This window comes from Theropithecus gelada, chromosome 5 (assembly GCF_003255815.1).
Source record: "Theropithecus gelada isolate Dixy chromosome 5, Tgel_1.0, whole genome shotgun sequence".
In the NCBI taxonomy this organism is placed as follows: domain Eukaryota; kingdom Metazoa; phylum Chordata; class Mammalia; order Primates; family Cercopithecidae; genus Theropithecus; species Theropithecus gelada.
In genome coordinates, this window is record NC_037672.1 from 45,373,965 (window position 1) to 45,397,239 (window position 23,275).

Below are 23,275 nucleotides of genomic sequence, written 5' to 3' on the forward strand. Positions count from 1 at the left end.
TCAGTGGAAACCTTACAGGACAGAAGACAGGAGCATGACATATTTAAGTACTGAAGACAGAGACTCTGTCTCAAAAAAGAAAAAGAAAATTACCCAAAAATAGTACATCCACTGAAAATGCTGTTTATCAACAGCACACCTGTCTTACAGAAAATGCTGAAAGGAATACTTCAATGAGAAAGAAAGAAATATTAATGAGCAGTCAAAAATCACATGAAGGTACAAAACTCACTGGAAATAGCAAGTACACAGAAAAGCATTGGATATTATGACACTGTAACTGTGTTGTGTAAACTACTCTAAGTAGAAAGAGTAAAAGATGAACCAATCAAAAATAGTAACTACAACAACTTTTCAAGACGCAGTCAGTACAGTAAGATATAAATAGAAACAAAAAGTTTAAAAGTAGGGGTACAAAATGTAGGTGTAGAGCTTTTATTAGTTTTCTTTTGGCTTGTTTGTTTATGCAAACAGTGTGAAGTTATTATCAGGTTAAAATAATGGGTTATAAGATAGTATTTGCAAGACTTATGGTAACCTCAAACCAAAAAACACACAATGGATGCACAAAAAATGAAAAGCAAGAAAATAATTATGCCATGCCACTTAAATATGTCATACCAGTCTCTCCTGACCTGTAAGGTTTCCACCAAAAAATCTGCTGCCAGATGTATTAGAGCTCCATTATATATTATTAAACACCACTGGAGGAAATCACCTTCAATAAAAGGAAGACAGGAAGTAAGAAAAGTAGGAAGAAGAGACCACAAAACAACAAGAAAACAAATAACAAAATGACAAGAGTAAGTCCCCACTTGTCAATAATAACATTGAAGGTAAATGGACTAAACTCTCCAATGAAAAGACATAGAGTGGTTGAATGGATCAAAAATAAGATTAAATGATCTATAGCCTGTAAGAAACACACTTCACCTATAAAGATACATGTAGACTGAAAATAAAAGGATAGAATTTGTTTTAATTGTCAATGCCAATGGAAACCAAAGAAAAGCAGGAACAGCTATACTTATCAGACATAATAGATTTCAAGACAAAAACTGTAAGAGACAAAGAAGTTTACTATATAATGATAAAGAAGTCAATTCAGCAAGAGAGCACAACAATTTAAAAAATATATACCACTTATACTGGAGCACCCAGGTATATAAAGAAAACATTGTTAGAGCTAGAGAGAGAAATAAGCCCCAGTACAATAGTAGTTGGAGACTTCACCCTCTGCTTTTGGCACTGGACAGGTCTTTCTGATAGAAAATCTACAAAGAAACATGAGATTTAATCTGCACTACAGAAAAAATGGAGTTAATACATATTTACAGAACTTTCATCTAGCAGCTGCAGAATACACATTATTTTCCTCAGCACATGGATTATTTTCAAGCACAGACCATGAAACAAGTCTTAAAACATTCAACAAAGTTGAAATAATATCAAGCATCTTCTCTGACCACAATGGAATAAAACTAGAAATCAATAAGAGGAATTTTGGATACTATACAAATACACTGAAATTAAACACTATGCTCCTGAATTATCAGTGGGTCAATGAAGAAATTAAGAACAAAATTGAAAAATTTCTTGAAACAAATGATAAAGAAGCACAACATATCAAAACCTATGGGACACAGGAAAGCATTACTAAGTAGGAATTTTATAGCAATAAGTGCCTATGACAAAAAAAAAAAAAAAAAAAAAAAAAAAAAAAAACAAGAAAAACTTTAAATAAATAACCTAAGAATGCATCTTAAAGAACTATAAAAACAGTTCTCACTTATTCGTGAGATCTAAAAATCAAAACAATTGATCTTATGAACATGGAGAGTAGAAGAATGGTTACCAGAGGCTGGCAAGTATAGTGGGAGGCTTGCGGGGAGGGGTGACATAGGGTTTGTTAATGGGTACAAAAAAATAGAAAAAAATGAGTAAGACCTACTGTTTGATAACACAACGTTGTGACTATAGTCAATAATATCTTAATTGTACATTTTTAAAATAACGTAAACAGTGTAACTGGATTGTTTGTAACTCAAGTGATAAATGTTTGAGGAAATGAATACCATATTCTCTGTGATGTTCTTATTTCACATCGTATGTTTGTATTAAAACATCTCATGTTCCACATAAATCATACACTGACAATGTACATACAAAAATTAAAAAATAAAAAGTAAATTACAAAAAGGAGCAAATCAAATTGCAAATTAATAAAAGAAAATAAGTAAAAATGAGAGTTGAAATAAAATTGAAATGAAGAAAATAAAAAGGATAAATGAAACAAAAAAAATAGTTTTATGAAGAATTAAACAAAATTGACAAAACTTTAGCCAGACTAAGTGAGGAAAAAAGAGAGAAGACCCAAATAAAGAACATCAGAGATGTAAAAGGAAGTGTTAAAAATGGTAACACAGATATTTAAAGGATCATTAGTGGCTACTAGGAGCAACTATGTATTAGTTCATTCTTGTACTGTTACAGAGAAGAACCTGAGACTGAGTAATTTATAAAGAAAAGAGGTTTAATTGATTCGCAGTTCCACAGGCTGTACAGGAAGCATGGCTTGGAGGCCTCAGAAAACTTACAATCATGGCAGAAAGGGAAGGAGAAGCAAGCACATCTTACCATGCTGGAGCACAAGAGAGAGAGAGAAAAGGAGAAAGTGCCAGACACTTTTAAACCATCAGATATCGCGAGAACTCACTCATTATCATGAGAACAGCAAGGAGAACAGCAAGGAGGAAATCTGCCCCAATGATCCAATCACCTCCCACCAGGTCCCTCACCCAACATTGGCAATTACAATTCAACATCAGATTTAGGTGGGGACACAGAGCCAAACCACATCCTTCTGCCCCTGGCTCTTCCCAAATCTCATGTCCTTCTCACATTTCAAAACATAATCATGCCTTCCCAAAGGTCCCCCAAAGTCTTAACTCTTTTAACATTAACTCAAAATTCCTTGTCCAAAATCTCATCTGAGGCAAGGCAAGTTTCTTCTGCCTATGAGCCCATAAAATCAAAAATAAACTAATTACTTCCAAGATACAATGTGGGTACAGACATTGGGTAAATGCTCCCATTCTAAAAGGGAGAAATTGGCCAAAACAAAGGGGCTACGGGCCCCATGCAAGTCCAAAACCCAGCAGGAGAGTCATTAAATCTTAAAGCCTCAAAATAATCTCCTTTGACCCTATGTCTCACATTCAGGGAATGCTGATGCAAAGGGTGGGCTCCCAAGAGCTTGGGCAGCTCCACCCCTGTGACTCTGCAGGGTACAGCCCCTATGACTGCTTTCAGGGGCTGGCATTGAGTGCCTATGGCTTTTCTAGGGGAATGGTGCCAGCTGTCAGTGGATCTACCATTCTGGGGTCTGGAGGATGATGACCCTCTTTTCACAGCTCTACTAGGCAGTGCCCCAGTGGGGACTCTCTGTGGGGGCTCCTATCCCGTATTTTCTTTCTGTACTGCCCTAGCAGAGGTTCTCCATGAGGACCCTATCCCTGCAGTCGACTTCTGCCTGGACATCCAGGCATTTCCATACATCCTCTGAAATCTGAGTGGAGGCTCCCAAACCTCAACTCTTGCCTTCTGCACACCTGCAGGCTCATCACCATGTGGAAGATGCCAAAGACTGTGGCTTGCACATGGTGAAGCCACAGTCTGGACAATACCTTTGTCCTTTTTAGCCATAGCTGGAGAAGGAGTGGTGGGGAAGCAGGGTACCATGTCCTGAGGCTGCACAGAGCAGCGGGGGTCCTGGGCCTGGCCAATGAAACAAATTTTCCCTCCTAGCCCTCCAGGCCTGTGATGGGTGGAGCTGCCATGAATGTCTCTGAAATACTTGGAAACATTTTCCCCATTGTCTTTGATATTAACATTCTGTTCTTCACTTATGCAAGTTTCTGCAGTGGGCTTGAATTCCTCTCAGGAAAATGACTTTTTAAAATTTCTACCACATTGTCAGATTCTGAATTTTCCAAACTTTCACACTCCGCTTCTCTTTTAAATACAAGTTCCAATTTCAGATAATCTTTGTTCATGCATATGAGTGTATACTTTTCGAAGTAACCAGGCTACATCTTCAATGCTTTGCTTCTTAGAAGTTTATTTTATCAGATATCCTCAATCACCTCTCTCAGGTTCAACGCAATCCTATCACTTGCAACAACATGAATGAAACTTGAGGTCATGTGTTAAGTGAAATAAGCCAGTCACAGAAAGACAAATTTCACAGGTTCTCACTTATTTGTGGAAGCTAAAAATTAAAACAACTGAATATGTGGAAATAGAGAGTAGAAAGATGGTTATCAGAAGCTGAGAAGTATGGTTATCAGAGGCTAGTGTTTGCTAGCACAAAAGGGTGAGTATGGTAAAAAATAATGTAAGTGTACATTTTAAAATGACAAAACAAGTACAATTGGATAGTTTATAACTCAAAAGATAAATACTTGAGGTGATGGATTACCCCATTACCCTGATGTGATTATTACATATTGCATGCCTGCATCAAAACATCTCATGAAATTCATAAATATATACACTTACTATGTGTCAGGCCTCTGAGCCCAAGTCAAGCCATAGCATCCCCTGTGACTTGCCTGTATATGCCCAGATGGCCTGAAGTAATTGAAGAATCACAAAAGAACCTGATGTAAATGACTAGTTGATGGGTGCTGATGAGTTGATAGGTGCAGCACACCAACATGGCACAAGTATACATATGTAACAAACCTGCACGTTATGCACATGTACCCTAGAACTTAAAGTATAATAATAATAAAAAAAAAAAGACAAAAGAAAAGAAGTGAAAATGCCCTGCTCCTGCCTTAACTGATGACATTCCACCACAAAAGAAGTGAAAATGGTGGGTCCTTGCCTTAAGTGATGACATTACCTTGTGAAATTCCTTTTCCTGGCTCATCCTGGCTCAAAAAGCTCCCCCACTGATCACCCTGTGACTCCCACTCCTGTCTGCCAGAGAACAACCCCCCTTTGACTGTAATTTTCCTTTATCTACCCAAATCCTATAAAACGGCCCCACCCTTATCTCCCTCCGCTGACTCTCTTTTTGGACTCAGCCCGCCTGCACCCAGGTGATTAAAAAGCTTTATGGCTCACACAAAGCCTGTTTGGTGGTCTCTTCACATGGACTCGCATGACACTATGTACCCACAAAAATTTAAAAATAGAAAAATAGAAACTATGTTAAAAAAAAACTCTAATGGAAAGCACAAAACTGAAAAATATATTTGAACTAATTTGAATGTGTTTCTTTACCCTTGAAACTCCATTTTTTTTCTATAAACTGAACAACACTATAGCATTTCTGTCTACTTTGCAATCTTGTTGCTCATCATAAGCTCTTAATAGCTTGTATAAATATGACATACTGTTGCATTTAAAAATGGCACATTTTAGTTTATATTTTACTTATAGATATAACTATACATACATAATAGATATTGGAAAATAATTATAAATTTATCAATATTTTATCAATGTCTTATGATATACTCATTTAATAGTCTGACAATCTGCATCTTATTTAGAAATTCTCATATATAGTAGCTATCATATATATACACATATATCATCTCTCTATATATATTAGGGAACTAGGAAGACATAGTGTTATAGTATGAGTTATTTTATACCTACCTGTGTAAATCAATAAATTACTTATTAGCAATGACAATTTTTATAAGTTGAGAATACAGCAAATGGAAACATACCACTTTTTCTGGTGAATCATAAGGCCGTGTAATGTGATCAATCTTTATTAACGAGAATTTATAAAATGGCAAATTGAGTAGGTGAATTAATGAATACTATCCATCTGTGGAGTTCTTTCTCATATTTCTAAAATGGATCCTGCTGTCTGCAATACACTGACTTTACTTATGCTTAATTCAGTGATCCCATTAGGCCAGAAGCCTTTTGAAAATTGTGGAATTTCACCGCTTTAGATGCCAATAATTCTTGATGGGCCATAATGAGATAATGAAACAAGAGAGTGCTCCAGGTGTCTTTTATCATGTAAACTGTATATGCAAAACAATCAGGAAGGTTTTACCACCGAAAAAACCCAGTTGTCCTAATATTTTTGTGTTGATCATTTTATTGTTATTGACATTACCTTCACTAAAAAAGTTACATCAAAGTTCAGGGATCCCTTGAATGTACAAGCATTATTATTTTACTACTGGCTATCCATTTGCAGCATTTGACTGTATCTTGGTTTAATCTTTTTCTCCCGTTTTGACTAGTCAATTTAATCCTCATTTTCAGAAGATAAATAACTTAAATTTGAAAAGTAGGAAAATAAAACTTGTGTAATCCTACTTATTTTCAGGCAAATATTTGTTTTGTCAAACAGAAAATTGCTTTTAAATTAATATTTGCGTGTATCTGAGTTAATACAGTAAAACATACTTAAAATCATTATAAATGCCATATTTTTATTGAAGCTGAATAGATAAATTTGGACAAGTAAACATGTGCATTTACACTTCAGGGTTAGAAACCATCTTAAATGTGCTCTGAAGGGTCAGTTTGTAACAAGACTTAACACACATTTAGCAGGATGGTAGATCACCACATGATGAGCCAGGTCATTTGAAGCAATAAAACCTAGGGCACTGCTGTTTTTACTTATCTTTCCCAAACAACAACATGTGGGCATAATTGGAGAATTTTAAATGATGTAGTTTACTAAGACCTGTGGTGAAAATGACTGTTGTTATTGAGGATTTTTTTTGTTTGGTTTTGGTTGTTATTACTAATCTCTTCTTTTTCCCCACTTACTTCCTTTTAAAAGATTTTTTTTTTTTTTCCACCTGAACTACCAAGCAAGACTTTCCACTTCACTTACCCCAGCTAAGCATTTGTATTTGTGTTTTATCTTTTCAGGCACTCAGATTTCCCGAGGTTCAATCCGCCCCATGCCCGCAGCACTTTAATTGATAGTGTGAAGTTTCTTCATCTTGCAAAAGAGTGAAGTCATTTTTAGCCTCTATGTAAACGCATTGTCATTCAAGTCAATAAAATGGCTTTTTGTCTCTGTGCTTTTAAACAACAGGGCACGCATGCTTAGCTTTCGGGGAACTCATCTTAGAACTTTATTGCTAAAAACTGAATTCCCTCTTATCTGCTAAAAGTATGAGTCAGTTATAATCTTAGTTGACAGTGTGTATCCCATTCAGAGGAAATACTTTTTATAAGTAAATGGCTACTGTTTTAGATGTCATCCTATATTTTAATAAAATAATGTTATACAAGAGTGATGCATTGTAAGGGAAAAGAAAAAAAAAAAACTTATAATAAAGGAGTCACTATCTTGAAATTTTACCCACACTAATTCATGAACCAAAAAGAATAAAACCTGACATTATAGTAGTTGTTGGGGCTCAGAAAATGATATCCCAGATTAAGGAACTTTGGCATGCAGAGTACATTGAGCTAAAGGACCTTGGAAGGCCTCAGAAGCAGTCTCAGAACCAAGGTCTCTGACCTAATCCTGCCCTCCTGTCTCTCAGTTCTCAATCTCCCCTGAAGTTAGTCATAGAAACCAGAATTTCTCTTCCCAAAAGTGAGTCATAGAAGCCAGAACCCCCTTTCCCCAAAGTCAGTCATAAAAACTAGAATTCCTACTTTAACCATCTCTCACTTTTCTGTCAAGAAGCTGGCCATAAAGAAATTCTCTGACCTATCCATGTTTTATAGTTGGAAATAAGATCCTCATTTCAGGGGTCCTGTCCCATACCAGGTGGTGCTGGGTTTTCCCACTCAGTCTGTTACTATCAGATTGTTCCCTTTTTGTTCAATTACATTTCTACACAGCTGTCCACTCTTCATCAAAACTAAGCATAAAAGTGACAGTTTTCTCTTGGGTCTTTGGGTCTTCATTTCTGAAGGTTTCGTGTCACATAACATTATGATTAAGTAAATTTGCTATGTTTTTCTTTTATCTTTTGTTGCAGGAGTGTCAGCTGTGACTCATGATGGGTGAGGAAAGATATCACACCCTTTCTGCCCCTACATAGGAAGATGTCTGAAGAATAACATTTTGCAAAGCTAACAAGAAAACCTTCTCAAAAGTCTCTTCCTTACATCAGATATGATGTGACTTATGTTTTATAACAGCTTTTTATTTTACTTGATACAAAGTAAGAGCATTAATATAGCAATGTGGAGAGTACAGAAGTCTAAGATTGATCTCTAAAATAAATGTTTCACTACACATGAGAAAAAAACCTCAGAAATACCATATCAGAAGTAACACATTCAAGACTCTTAGAGCTTTCCTTATCTCCAAGAACCACACCCTGTGGTAACACAATTACTGGGTCCCTGATTATTTGCATAAAATAATATAACCATTTTTCATACATTAATGTGATATGAACATGTGTTAATATTATACATTTTACCTTATTTTATAAATACATGTATATACATAAATGCTATTCCCTAATATTAAATAACAAAATATACTTAATGCATAAAAGAGAAAAACTCCTTTAGTGTCATCATGATTTGTTTTGAAAAAATGAAAGGAATATTTCTAAGCTCATTTTGCGAATATATTTTAAAACTATTAAAGGTATAAAGGCAATAATATGCCCAATATTGCCTAAGAAAAAATTTAGGACATTTGGAATGAAAGTGTTTCTAACGGAAAACTATGAATTCTTTAGAACACACCCTTCCAATTTATTTGATCCTGTTAGGGGCTCTGTGCCTTTCATTTACTTAAAAGTTATTTTGTAACACTAGGTTGTAAATAACTGATATCAATGCAAAATAATTCCCATGTATAGATATGCAAACAAATTCTGTGGAAATTCACTTGCGTTCCCTCCTTAACTGCATTAGAAGTAAGTTTTGCATCTGTTTGCAGATTTATTCAACATTCCAAATCTATAAATCTCTCTTCTTCGGATTCTTCTTCAAACCAGTTGTAACTTATTTCCAGTACTCTCATTTAAATAATGACTTAACATATTCGATCTGTGTTCATTTTATTAATATGTGAGCCATAATTCTTACTTGAAAATTATTTTTTATCTTAGGTCCACTCCAGAATTATATTTTCAAAATTATGGTAAAACAAGACATTTAGATTTGAAGGTAGTAAAACAAAAAACAAAAACAAAAAGTATTCGTAAACCTCAGTAAAGTTCTAATCACCAAAAACACACTAAGAAGGGAAGCCAGAATTGGGATGCTAGAAGGAGCACTTTTGGATTTCCACTTTTGATTTGTTTAAATCTGCCAACATGTTCCTTATCAGTGAACTGGAAATGAGTGATTGCTCTCAAGTAGAGGCCCTAAAAGGTTTAGAGATCAGTAGAACACTTATTTTGTTGTTGAACATGGCAACACAGAATTGTAAGTAGTAGGCTAGAGACAAGACGTCAAGAACTGGGAGGAAAGAAAAACTTGAAATTGAAAGAATGTCACATAAAGAGAACAAGGATAGAAAAAACAACAACATGTACTACTAAGTTCAAGCATCAAGGGAACATAAAAAATTAGATGAAGAGTTATCATCTGGGCATTCCATTCTTGTATTTATTTTATTTTATTTTATTATTTTATTTTATTTTTTGAGATGGAGATTCACTCTTGTTGCCCAAGCTGGAGTGCAATGGCACAATCTCGGCTCACTGCAACCTCCGCCTCCTGGGTTCAAGCAATTCTCCTGCCTCAGCCTCCCGAGTAGCTGGGATTACAGGCGTGCACCATCATGCCTTGCTAATGTTTTGTATTTTTAGTAGAAAAGAGGATTCACCATGTTAGCCAGGCTGTTCTTGAACTCCTGACCTCAAGTGATCCACCCACCTCGGCCTCTCAAGGTGCTGGATTACAGGTGTGAACCACCACGCCTGGCCCCATTCTTGTATTTTTAACTTGTTTCAGTTCAGTCTTCAGATGCAAATGAAGAGTGAGCAATGGTATTAATATGTATACATCAAACCATCTGAAGAAACATAAACTCTATCCTGTTTCAAAGAAAAAAAAAAAGAAGTTTATCTTTTTCTCTAAAGTTCCCTTCCACTTTCTAGAAATGAGTGAGTATTAGAAAATGGTCTGCCCTTTATTTCCTAAACCTGTGGTCTTCACATTTGACAGCAATTTACCTTTCCCAGAAGACTTTCTCATGGATACCCCAGGATGTAATTTAAAAATAATCAATTTCTGATTCCTCAACTTCCACTTATAGAAAGTGATTTGCCTGTGAATGTGTTTCCTGTAGGTTTTCCAGGTCTAATCCTCTTTCCTAAAATTCTTTTACTTAGGAAAGCATACCTTTCACTCAAACTAAATTTTAGTATTGTGTACGGATCCAGGGTTAAGCACCATAAGCCTCAAAGAAAAGGGCACATTAAATTACTCAAACCATCTGATATGGTTTGGCTCTGTCCCCACCTGAATTTCAACTTGAATTGTATTCCCATAATTCTCGAGGGTTGTGGGAAAAACTCAGTGGGAGATAATTGAATCATGGGGGCTGTTTCTCCCATACTGTTCTTGTGGTAGTGAATAAGTCTCATAAGATCTGATGGTTTGATAAAGGGAAGCCCGTTTCACTTGGCTCTCAGTCTCTCTCTTGCCACCACCATGTGAGATGTGGCTTTCACCTTCCACAGTGATTATGAGGCCGCTCCAGAGACGTGGAACTGTAAGTCAATAAATCTCTTTCTTTTGTAAATTTCCCAGTCTCACGTATGTCTTTATCAGCAGCATGAAAATGGGCTAATACACTAAATTGGTTCCAGTAGAGTGGGGCGTTGCTGAAAAGATGCCTGAAAATGTGCAAGTGACTTTAGAACTGGGTAACAGGCAGAGGTTGGAGCAGTTTGAAGGGCTTAGAAGAAGACAGGAAAATGTGGGAAAGTTTGGAACTCCCTAGAGATTTATTGGATGGCTTTGACCAAAATGCTAATAATGATATGAACAATGAAATCCAGGCTGCAGTTGTCTCATATGGAGGTGAGGAACTTGTTGAGAACTGGAGCAAAGGTGACTCTGGTTATCTTTTAGCAAAGAGACTGGAAGCATTTTACTCCTGCCGTAAAGATTTGTGGAGTTTTGAACTTGAGGGTAATGATTTAGGGTATTTGGCAGAATATATTTCTAAGCAGCAAAACATTCAAGAGGTGACTTGGGTGCTATTAAAGGCATTCAGTTTTAAAAGGGAAACAGAGTGTAAAAGTTCAGAAAATTTGCAGACTGGCAATTTGAAACAAAATAAAATTCCATTTTCTGAGGGGAAATTCAAACTGGCTGCAGAAATTTGCGTAAGTCAGGGGGAGCTAAATGTTAATCATTAAGGCAATGGAGAAAATGTCTCCAAGTCATGTCAGAGACCTTGTAGCAGTCCCTCCTGTCACAGGCCCAGAGGTTTAGGAGGAAAAAGTGGTTTTATGAGCTGGGCCCAGGGTCCTTCTGCTGTGTAGAGTCTAGGGACTTGGTGTCCTGTGTCCCAGTCACTCCAGCTGTGGCTAAAAGGGGCCAAGGTATAGCTTGGGATGTTGCTTCAGAGGGGGGAAGCCCCAATCCTTGGCAGCTTCCACGTGGTGTTGAGCCTGTGGGTGCAAAGAAGTCAAGAACTGAGGTTTGAGAACCTCCACCTAGATTTCAGAAGATGTATGGAAACACTTGGAGGCCCAGGCAAAAGTTTGCTGCAGGAGCTGGGCCCTCATGTAAAACCTCTCCTAGTGCAGTGCAGAAGGGAAATGTGGGGTGGGCACCCCCACCACAGAGTCCCCAGTGAAACTCTGCCTAGTGGAACTGTGAGAAGAGTGCCACCATCCTCCACACCCCAAAATGGTAGATCCACTGACAGCTTCCACCATGCTCCTGGAAAAGCCACAGACACTCAATGCCAGTCTGTGAAAGCAGCTGGGAGGATGACTGTTCCCTGCAAAGCACAGGGGTGGAGCTGCCCAAGACCATGGGAACTGACCTCTTGCATCAGCAAAACCTGACATGAACTTAAAGGAGACCATTTTAGAGCTTTAAGATTTGACTGCCCTGCTGGATTTCAGACTTACATGGGGCCTTTAGTCCCTTTGTTTTGGACAATTTCTCCTATTTGAAATGGCTATATCCACCAAATGCCTGTACCCCATTGTATCTAGGAAGTAACTAACTTGTTTTTGGTTTTACAGGCTCATAGGCAGAAGGGACTTACTTGCATTGTCCCAGATGAGACTTTGAACTGTGGACTTTTGAGTTAATGCTGAAATGAGCTAAAACTTTGGGGGACTGTTGGGAAGGCATGATTGGCTTTAAAATGTGAGGACATGAGATTTGGGAGGGGTCGGGGCAGAATGATATGGTTTGGCTCTGTGTCCCCACCCAAATTTCATCTTGAATTGTCTTCCCATAATTTCCATGTGTTGTGAGAGGGAACCAGGGGGAGATCACTGAATCATGGGCAGTTTCCCCCATACCGTTCTCATGCTAGTGAATAGATTTCAAGAAACCTGGTGGTTTGATAAGCAGAAACCCGTTTCACTTGGCTCTCATTCTTTCTTTTGCCACCACCATGTGAGATGTGCCTTTCCCATTCCACCATGGTTGTGAGGCCTCCCCAGCCATGTGGAACTGTAAGTCCAATAAACCTGTTTCTTTTGTAATTTCCATAGTCTCAGGTATGTCTTTATCAGCAGTGTGAAAATGGACAAATACATCATCATAAATTTTCCTGGTAGCTAGCATTCCTGTCACATACGTATTTCTGTTAGGAATAAAGTATGGCTTTAAATCAACATCATGATCTGTTAGGATATTCTCTTTCAGACTTCAAATATTATGGAATATACTTAATGTGAACTGTGGAAATCAAAAGAATGGCTTAAATCTTCTACTTCTAACTAAATTTTATTTTTCTTTTTTCATCCCAACATTCTTCCAACATATCTCATGATACATTTTAAAATCTTCATTTGGCATTTAAAATTCTACTTTCCTTATAGTTTAGTTTTGATTGACTTTTTGAAGCAGTGGGCTGATACTTGAGTAAGACGTTTCTTATTGAGAAAACAACATACATTTGGATAATCTGGTTTCTGTTTTATAGTTGAATATCAGAACTGCATATGTCTGTGATGTCTGTGTATAATATGACATTTTAAATGCCTTATTTTGCTCTCTATTCTGGGTAGGAGTTTTATTTCTAGGAGATGATATTTTAACACAAATGCATTTAGTATTTTAAGCTTATCATTCAAGTTATAGTTCTTCCCAATATATCATTACAATTCCTAAAAAAAAAAAAAAACACACACACACACACACAATACATAATACTAAGCTTCTTTACAGGGCTAGGACATAGGGGATTGTTTTAACACTATCAGACAAAAGATGAATTGTTAAAAATAGTTTTGTTAGGTATAAATATTGATGCTTAAAACAGAGCAAATATGCTAATCAAAAGACGACCACAATATATTTCATTTTTATCTGTCATATTCCCCTGATTTCAGAGTTATGAGGTATGTAAAATAAGAAAGTTATACTCCAAAGGCATTGGTTTCTAAGGGCACTGATTCAGGTACCTGTGTTAGCTGCACTTCCTCCTTTCCCAGAACATCTGTACATCTATTTGTGATTCAAAATGTCTACAGAATATGGATAAAAAATTAGGAAATGGAAATGGTGGTTTTGGTGGTGGATTTTAAAAGTTGTTCATTTAACATTAAGACCAGGGTTGGGATAGGTATAGTTCTGATAATTAATGTTTCATGTTGAAGACCTTGGTTACTTGACTAGAGAAGCTTACGTTTAAATTGACCAAGATGTAGACAAATAATCTTAAACCTGGGGAGCTAAATTAGATGATAATTTGTAGGCGAACTGAGCAAGTGTGAGAAACTTCAACCTGTACTCCAACTCTGAGTTTGAATGGGAAACTAATAGCATCCAAAGAACAGGGGCAAACATCATTTTAAAAAATAAATAATAACAAGTCTGAACAATCTTGCCTTGAAAGATAATGAAAGGTAGGAAATCAAAACCAGCAATAGGTGCACTATGAAAACAAATTCAAACATTATGGAAATAGATTCTGGATCATCCATATGGCTGACAGAAAAAGTATATAATAATTCACCCTCATTTTGGACAGAAAATCGGCCTCTGTGTCAACTAAAAAAGAGCAGGGATTTTCGTTTATTTGTTTTAGTTTTTACTAGTCAAGTGAATCAGTGAGAGCAGAGAAAAAAAAAAAACAAAAAAAAACACAGAAATCTGTAACTGGTTATGATAAATTAGTTGTAAGCATTACTGGACTTGGATAAGCCAAAAAGGCTCTAATGCTCTACTTCTCTGAAGAAATTTGGGGAAACCATTTATATATCCCAGATATTTACCCGGTGAAATATTTTGACATGTTTCAAATATATATTGTCAGCATTTCTAATATTTACTAAGTTAACACCACTTCTGCTGCTGACTTTAGAAAAACTTTATATTTTCTATAAAAGCATAATGAGATTCCTCCTTGCCTACAGATAACAAAGGATAGGTTAGGTTATATCTGTTTATAACAGAAATCTTACCATTTTAATGGGTTTCTACGGAATTCAGTAAGATAAAGGAGGAGATGAAAGAAACTACAAGTCTAAGACATATCTTGGATACCTACAAAGCAGAATAATGCAGAGACACAAAGCAAACGTATGGAGAAGATGTTGTCTGTAATGTAAACAATAAAACAATAAATTATGAATGTGAGAAAAATGTGGTGGATACAGAGAATAGAGAGAACTAAAGCTAAATGTCAAAATTTTGCTTCTGGAAATGGCAGAATAGCTTCTGTCAAAGTAAACTTATTGCAGATAGCAATTATTAAATCTGAAAAAGTATTTTTCAAAGCAACTGTTTGAAAGCACTAGATAAACCAAAATCAGGACAAAACTAGAGAATAGTTGACTCTTGAAAGAACAGAACTGTGTGGGGTGAAATTAATATTTATATGGCTTGCCACTGAAGTCACTGTGAGTCCACTGGCTGCAGATTGCAACAACTCAAAAAGAGACACACAGCTCTGTGGATAAGAGGATGAAGTACACTACTACAGTGTCTGGAATGTGGTGTTTGGTAGGGCAGGGGGAAGGGTGGACATAGAGAGAAAGAGACATCCAAGAGATATCCCATAAAATTTCTATTCTAACTTTACCTAAATCCTTGGCTGGCACCAGAACAGCACATTTGTGGTCAAGATGCCAAGAACACTAGCAAAATCAAATGTGGGAGGCCTGAAAGAATGATAGGAGAAGGAAGTTTGGAATTTGAGTCTAGTTAAATCAACCATCTGTTTGAAGAGATATTAATACTCTTCAGAGGAAGACAAATAAACCTAAATTCTTTGCAACATATCAAATATAGTACCAAGTATAGAAGAAAAGAATGGCAATATTGCAGAAAAACCAAGAGAATAAAAATCTTGGAAGCAGATAGAAAAAAATAAAATGCATATTAAATGTGAAAGAAGTCATAGACACAATGGCTGACTTCCCATCAGAAGCAATAAAGGAATGATGACAAATGTAGAGGAGAAAAAATGTTGTTTCTCCCTCATCACTAGGTTCATGGCTGAGATCCCTATAACAACAAAAAGAAAGATTAACAAGAACAAAGATTACACATTTATTTAATATGAGTTTACTTGACTTGAGAGACACTGTATAAGGAAATTAAGACCTAAAGAAACAAAAAATCTGTGTATTTTATGCTACGTTTTATAGAGAAGTGGATAGTTGTGGAGAAGTATGGTTGGAGAAAGAGAATGTAAACTAATAGTAATAAGCTGGGGAAAACTTAGAGAAGCCTATTTGTTCATATTCTTCTCTACGTCCCTATGTCTTCTGAAATAAAGGCATTCCTTTCCTCTGCATAGAGGGTGGGTACCACTGCAGTGAGAGCTTTATGACCTGCTTCATGGTAGACAGGCAGGAGGAAAGTGAGAGTGACCTTCCTGCTTCTAGGGTTTTCTTAAATACGATGGTTCCATATTTGGATGTAGCATGGCCTGAATGCCATTACAAAGAAAGTACATTTTTAAAGTGCCTACATACATTTAAAAATAAATAAGCAAACCCTATTGACTAAGAATTTGGTAACTAAAAAAGTATTTCAAGACCCGAAGGCCAAAAAACAACAATTTTAGATAAGTAAAAATTATATTAGTTTTGAAGGACCTTGCACTTCAAGAAATGATAATGATGATCTGTAGGCTGAAGGGAAATGTCAACATATGGAAACCAAGATCTACAGGAAGAAAAGAAGAGCAGTAGAAATGATAAATATGTGGAGACATATATGCTTATCCAGTTAAATTTATAGGTCATATTAGGAAATCACATACTTTTATATTCTCATTGTAGGAGGAGGAAAAGCTAATGAAAAAGATTTGAAATAAATGATATGCAGAAATAAACATTTGGGAAGAGTGTTTCTCTGCATTGGTTGCTTAGTTGAAGTTGGAGAAATTTATGGTGTTGGTCAGAATTTTTCCAGGAGTACTTAGCAGCCTTGATACAGGCAGAAAAGGTCAACAAGTAGAATTTTCCAGGAAGGGTGGGCAAAAGAAAATGAAATCACATATACTATCAAGAGAATAAGTAATGGACTGCAGAATCTAACTGGACAGTAAAGGAAAGAGAAACAGGAGAATTTTGGTGGGGGAAAATGGAAAAGTGGGCAAGGGGTTCCTGTGAGGTCCAGAAACACAGTTGTTTGACTAACCTCCATGCCCAATGAAAACATCTTCAATGGTAGGCAGGTTTGGGATAGAAAGAACTACGTGCCATAAACAAGATGACACATTTTCACAGTAAAAAGGATAGGAACCAGGTCAGTAAACTAAGATTAGAAAGAGAGACAGAAAGAGGCATAATCTTCAAAGTGGGAAACTTAATCATGAGGGTACATGTGGAATGCTCGTATGTAGCAGTTGGCACATGGAAGGATATTAATCTTGAGAACTCTAGTAAAGGGAAATAAGTAGTTTCCATCTCTCGGGGTTCTGAGGAAGTATTAATCACAGGAGAGAGATTTTCGTTTTGGCTTTTTAAGTTGGAAAATGGAGATTTCTAGAAGGTATATTAAAAAGAATTCAAAGGGAAGAGAAAATTGGACATTAGTATCAGGATCAGAGTACAAGGGCTCACATCTTGAGTGGTGACCAATAATAATGGAGTTGTGAGACATGGTATGTACAGTTGTTCTTAAGAATCTATCACAATAAACCTGTTGGGTAAAGGATTGCTGTCAGGGCATGGAGGTTCAAGGGTGTGGGCACTGGTCATTGCCAATACCAGTCTGGGCTCTTTGAAACTGGAGCAGAGTCTTCCCTTGGCTGTATGGTTGAGAGAATACAGAAGTAAGGTCAAAGTGGTGATGATGGTTAAGGACATTTTGGAAGACTGTTGTGTGGATTTCAGTGTTAGGCAAAGCAGAGCCATCTGTTCACACTTACTCCAAATACATGGAGACAATGTTATTATGATTATGATAATGCCACAATCTACTTATTTTAGATCAAGGGAACATTTTTCTAATTCTTTTGATTTATTTTTTATGTCTCTAGATAGAAACTATCTGTCATTAATAGTAAGCTTGTGACTCAAAGTTTAGGATATTTTCTGTAATGCTAAGAATTTAAAAGATTTTTTAAAAAATAAATGACATTCCTTCAGTGTTGTTCTAACTTATTATCATTACTTCTTTAGTGTATCTCAGGAGTAATTTGCTATGCAGATACCACAAAATTGACTTCTGAGTCAATTGGTGGTGATTACTATTTTTCTTTATTCAGTCTCTGAATGTGCTTCTTCATGGACTCCCCTCACTGTTTTCCTATCCCATTGTTTCCTTTTTTCGTTTCTTCTTTTTATTTTTAGAAATTTCCATGGTCTTTCTTTTCTCTGATTTTGTTCACCTTACTCTTTGTCTAATTCTTTTGGGGGTATGTGTTTAACAATATCGTTTGGGCTGAAGTGTCAAGTAGCCCATGTTTTGAGGTTTATAAGTCCCTTGTACAATAAATCAGAAAATCATGAAGATGGAAAAGGAGGAATTTGTTCTAGTAAACTTGTGAGAACAATACTAAAAATAAAGTCAGAGAAAAAGAGTGACATACGGAAACACAGAACAAAAACATTAAAAATGAAGAATTCACTTTTAATTTCTATAAACGTGTTTATTAAATACCTCCTAAGAAACAGAAATCACTCTATAGATTGAGAGTAAAATAAAAACATTGCCATAAAGTAACTAAGTATAATCCAAAATAGTAGGTATATTATTTAGTAACAGTCCACTTAGCATGTCTCCTTACCATATAGTATTGTAAGTATTATTTCTTATCTAATTACTTGATGAACCACAGTTTATATCTTGATCTGTTCTTTACACCCAAACCTCCTAAAAGTTTATGTTGTTTGGCAAAGTCACAAAAGCCTGCTAGGAGAAAGATGATTCTTTTGGCTGAAGTAGCAGAAATAAGAGAAACTATTACCCCAGGGACAAAAGAAATAAAGTTAAAAGCCAGAGGGGAGTGAACTTACTATATACAATATACTAAAAGGTATAACTATTTTGAATCTGACAACAGTGGGAATTATTTGTAGTCACTTTGTTGAAGGTTGAAACATAGATAAGCAGAGAGAAATACCCGTATAAGATAAAGTTAACGGCTAATTGTTCCTATAATTTAGAAAATTTTCTGAAAATTACTTTCTCTATATTAAAATTTTACATAGCATATTTGTACATTCATTTGAGACTAAATTTTAGTTTCAAATATATTTTTCTACACTACTATAATTATTTGATATACATGACATTATTTTCATAATAGAATTGTAAAGTGAAAATACAATTTTGATTTTGAAGGAGTGAAATTGCATACCAATGCTCTGTTCATAATTTCCTAGAAATTTCAGTTACAAATTTCTGAATGGTACTTAATTAAATGATAATTTTAAAATTCAGAAAAGTCATTGAACATACAGATTATATCATTGAAAGGGATTAAATATCTCTTTAAAATTCTTCTCCCATAATATGAATCTTCCGCCTGTTCGCTTCTCGGATAATGGCAATGTGAGATTTCTAATAGATTAAAACCTTGAGAATCTTCTGAGACTTCTCTCATTGATTTACCTCTCATTTCAACATTTTGACACCTTATTCAGATTCCATCTCCTAAATATCTCTCAAATACATCTCAGTTGCACATTTAATGATGAATTGCCTTGGAGTATATAATTAAGTGCATGTCCTTGGTAATACATACTGTCAAAGTTCTTTTCTATCTTCTTTTACCTTTCCACATTGTCATGTCTACTTTAACCCCACAGTGAACAAGTAACCACCCTATACTCTATTTATTAGAAATATTTGTCATTCAATGAAGGCACACTTTCAAAGTTATTGCAAATGTCGATGCTTGTGCCTGTTCCTATAGTATCTATTCCCTATGGTTTTGGCTTTTAAAATCTTAGACTTTTTTTTTTCAATTCTCCTTCATAAAGCTTTCCAGGATGACAACAAATCCCTGCATACACCACCATATTCTGTGATTGGAGCATTTGGCATATAGCAATAAAGGAATGCACATGCCAGCAAAGGCTAGGACAAATAGGAACAGAGGGAGGACGAGGAGATATGGAAAGGAAGAGAAATAGAGAGAAAATACATAGAAGAAATGTTGGCTTCTTGATAAAATACAGTTATTTGAAGGTAAGGAGTTTCATCTACCTCTAGAAATAGTAAGTTGAATTATTGAGAATAAGCTCAAGATCCATATCAGTCTTCAATTTATTTATTTATTTTTTTGAGATGGAGTCTCCCTCTGTTGCCCAGACTGGAGTGCAGTGGTGCAATTTTGGCTTACTTCAACCTTCATCTCCTGGGTTCAAGTGATTCTCTTGCCTCAGTCTCCCGAGTAGCTGGGATTACAGGTCCCCATCACCACGCCTCACTAATTTTGGTATTTTTAGCAGAGACGGGGTTTCACCATGTTGGCCAGGATGGTATCAAACTCCTGACCTCAAGTAATCCACCTGCCTCAGCCTCCCAAAGTGCTGGGATTAAAGGCATGAGCCACTGTGCCCAGTCTAAATATATATTCTTGTTGAGATCATTCAACATTCTCTTGCAATTATAAGTAGCATTATAGAGATATCCAGTGTAAACTTTACCCAGTTTCACACAATAACAACTTACAAAAAACTCTAGTACAGCTTCACGAGAAGGATATTGACATTGATAAAATCTACTGAACTTATTCACATTTCTAGTTTTGTATGCATTTGTGTGTGTGTGTGTGTGTGTATGAGTGTTTATTTCTAAACAATTTTATCCCATGCGTAAGTTTTTGTACCCACTACCACAGTCAAGATACGAAACAATTCCATAACCACAAGGATACATTCTGTTACTATTTAAAATCACATAAACCTCTCCAACCCACCCTTGTCCCTAACCCCCATGCAGCCACTAACCTATTACCCATTTCTAAAATATTATAATTTCAAAATATTGTATAAATAGAATCATAAAGTGTGTAACCTTTTAAAATCAGATTTTTCCACTCAGTATTATTGTCTGGATAATCATATAAGTTGTCATGTATATCAATAATTTGTTCCTTTTTAATGCTGACTAGTACTAAGATGACATATATTATGACAGTTTGTTTAACCATTAGTCAGTGAAGAACATCTATACTGTTTATAGTTTTTGGCTATTATGAATAAAGCCACTATATACAGTCATATGCAGGTTTTTGTGTCAACGTAAGTTTTCATTTCTCTGCGATAAATCACCAAGATTAAAATATCTGGGTCATATGCTATTTGCATTTGAGTTATATAAGAAACTGCAAACTTGTTTTCTATAGTGGTTGCAACATTTAACATTCCCATCAGCAGTGTATGAATAATTTAGTTTCCCTTTATCCTCACACATTTGGAATTGTCACTATTTATTTTTTTAGTCATTCTGTTAGGCATGTAATGATATTTAATTATGGTTTCCATTTGCATTTCCCTAATGGCTAAGGATGTCATACCTCTGTTTATCTCCTTATTTGCCAACTATGCAGCCTCTTCAGTGAAATATCTATTTCTTTTTTTTAGTTTTCAGAGTTCTTTATATAAGATACTTACCTATTCTTTGTTAGATATGTGGTTTGCAAATACTGTTTTCCAATCTCTTGCTTGTTACTTCATCTGCTTAACAGGGTCTATCACAAAGAAACCTACTTTTGATTTGGATGGAGTCTCAAGTTTTTCTTTTATCAATCATGGCTTAAGATCAAGAACTGTTTGCCAGTTTTAGATCTCAATATTTTCTTTAATGTTTATTTCTAATAGTTTTATACTTTTCCATTTTACATTTGTCTTTGTTACATTTTTGAATTAATTATTATAAAAAGGCTTAAGATTTATGTCAGGGGTTATTTTATTTTATATTTTGCCCATGGGTGTCCAGTTGTTCCAATACCATGTGTTGAAATGATGTTGAATTAAATTGAATCAGATTTCTCTGTTGAATTGTTTTTTAGACTGTTGCCAAAAATTATTTGAGAATATTTGTGTGGGTCTAACTTCTAAGTTCTACATTCTATTTCGTCAGTCTCTTTATACCTCCTCCAATAACATGCTGTCTTAACTACTGCAGCTATATAGTGAAACACAGTATCAGATAGAGTGCTTTTTCTCCCTTTATGCTTGTTTGTCAAAATCGTTTTAGCTTTTATAAGTTCTGTGTCTTTCCATCTCTTTTTTTTTTTTTTTTAGATGAAGACTCTCTCTGCTGCCCAGGTTGGAGGGCAGTGTTGTGACCTCGGCTCATTGCCACCTCTGCCTCCCAGGTTCAAGCGTTTCTCCTGCCTCATCCTCCTGAGTAGCTGAGATTGCTGCACGCCACTGCTCCCAGATAACTTTTTGTATTTTTTTTTAGTAGAGATGGGGTTCCATCATGTTGACCAGGCTGGTCTTGAACTCCTGACTTCAGGTAATCTGCCCGCCTAGGCCTCCCAAAGTGCTAGGATCACAGGCGTGAGCCACCATGCCTGGTTGTCTTTCCATTTTATTTTTTAGACTAAGCTTGTTTATATTTACTAAAAACCTTGCTGGAATCTTAAAATAAATTACATAAAATCCATAGCTCAATTTTGAGTGAATTAATACTTTTGCCATGAAGAGTGTTCCAATGCATGAACACAGTACGTCTTTCACATAGTTTAGATCTTCTTTGACTTACTGGTGTTTTGTAAGCAGCATATGGATGATGTATGTGTTTTTATTAAGTATATACCTAAGTACATTTTTAAATTTTTTATTTGGAGTGATTGTTATTTTTTAAATTTTATTTATTAAAATAATTTCCACTTTTATTTTAGATTCGAGGAGGAGCAAGCCTATGTAGTCTTCCTTCTATTGGTAGGTTCTGGTTTTGGAAACACTGGGATTGGATCACCTTTGTCTGTTGGGTAACAGGTGCAGGACACTTGGCTGCTCTACTGTTTCTCTAGTCCCGGGATACTAAATCAACTCACCTTCCGCTTACCAACTTTTCAAGCTCTCGAGCCCCCTTTTGTGTTATCCCTAAGGTTTTTAGCTATATTTTGCTGGGAGAAGCTGAGAAAAGTGAATCTACATGAACTTGTCCAGATTCCCATATCATTTTAATTCCAGCAAAATGTCCGCCCTTGTCCAGAATTTAATACATGTCAAATAGGTTGCAATAAATTTATTAAAAATCCACAAGAAAATATGTTTGGTTTTGTAGACTCAAAAATGGACATGGCCTCTATATTTCAAAATGGAAAAGAAAATACCAGCTTTATGCTTTTATCATTTTATAAACACCCCTTTGATTATAGCATTCGTAGCTGAACCTAATAGATGGATAAGCAGGCTGTTGCTTCTGTGGGTATCTAAAGGGGAGTTAGTTCTGAAGTTTAGAAAATCAAGAAGAGGCAGAACAGGACTCTACTTGAAGATTATTTGTAAATAGGGACCCCAACAAGGTGAAGAGTAATTATGAGAATGTAGATAAAAAATTGATATGATTTAATCGATTTTTAAATGTCATACAGAGTGAAATGACCATTTTTATTCAATATTCATTCTAAAAAATATATTATTTTGACAAACTTATTTTTTGTACATTGTGGAGGTTAAAGGCACATGTGTACCCATTGTTTTACATGGCAAGTTTTTCAATAATA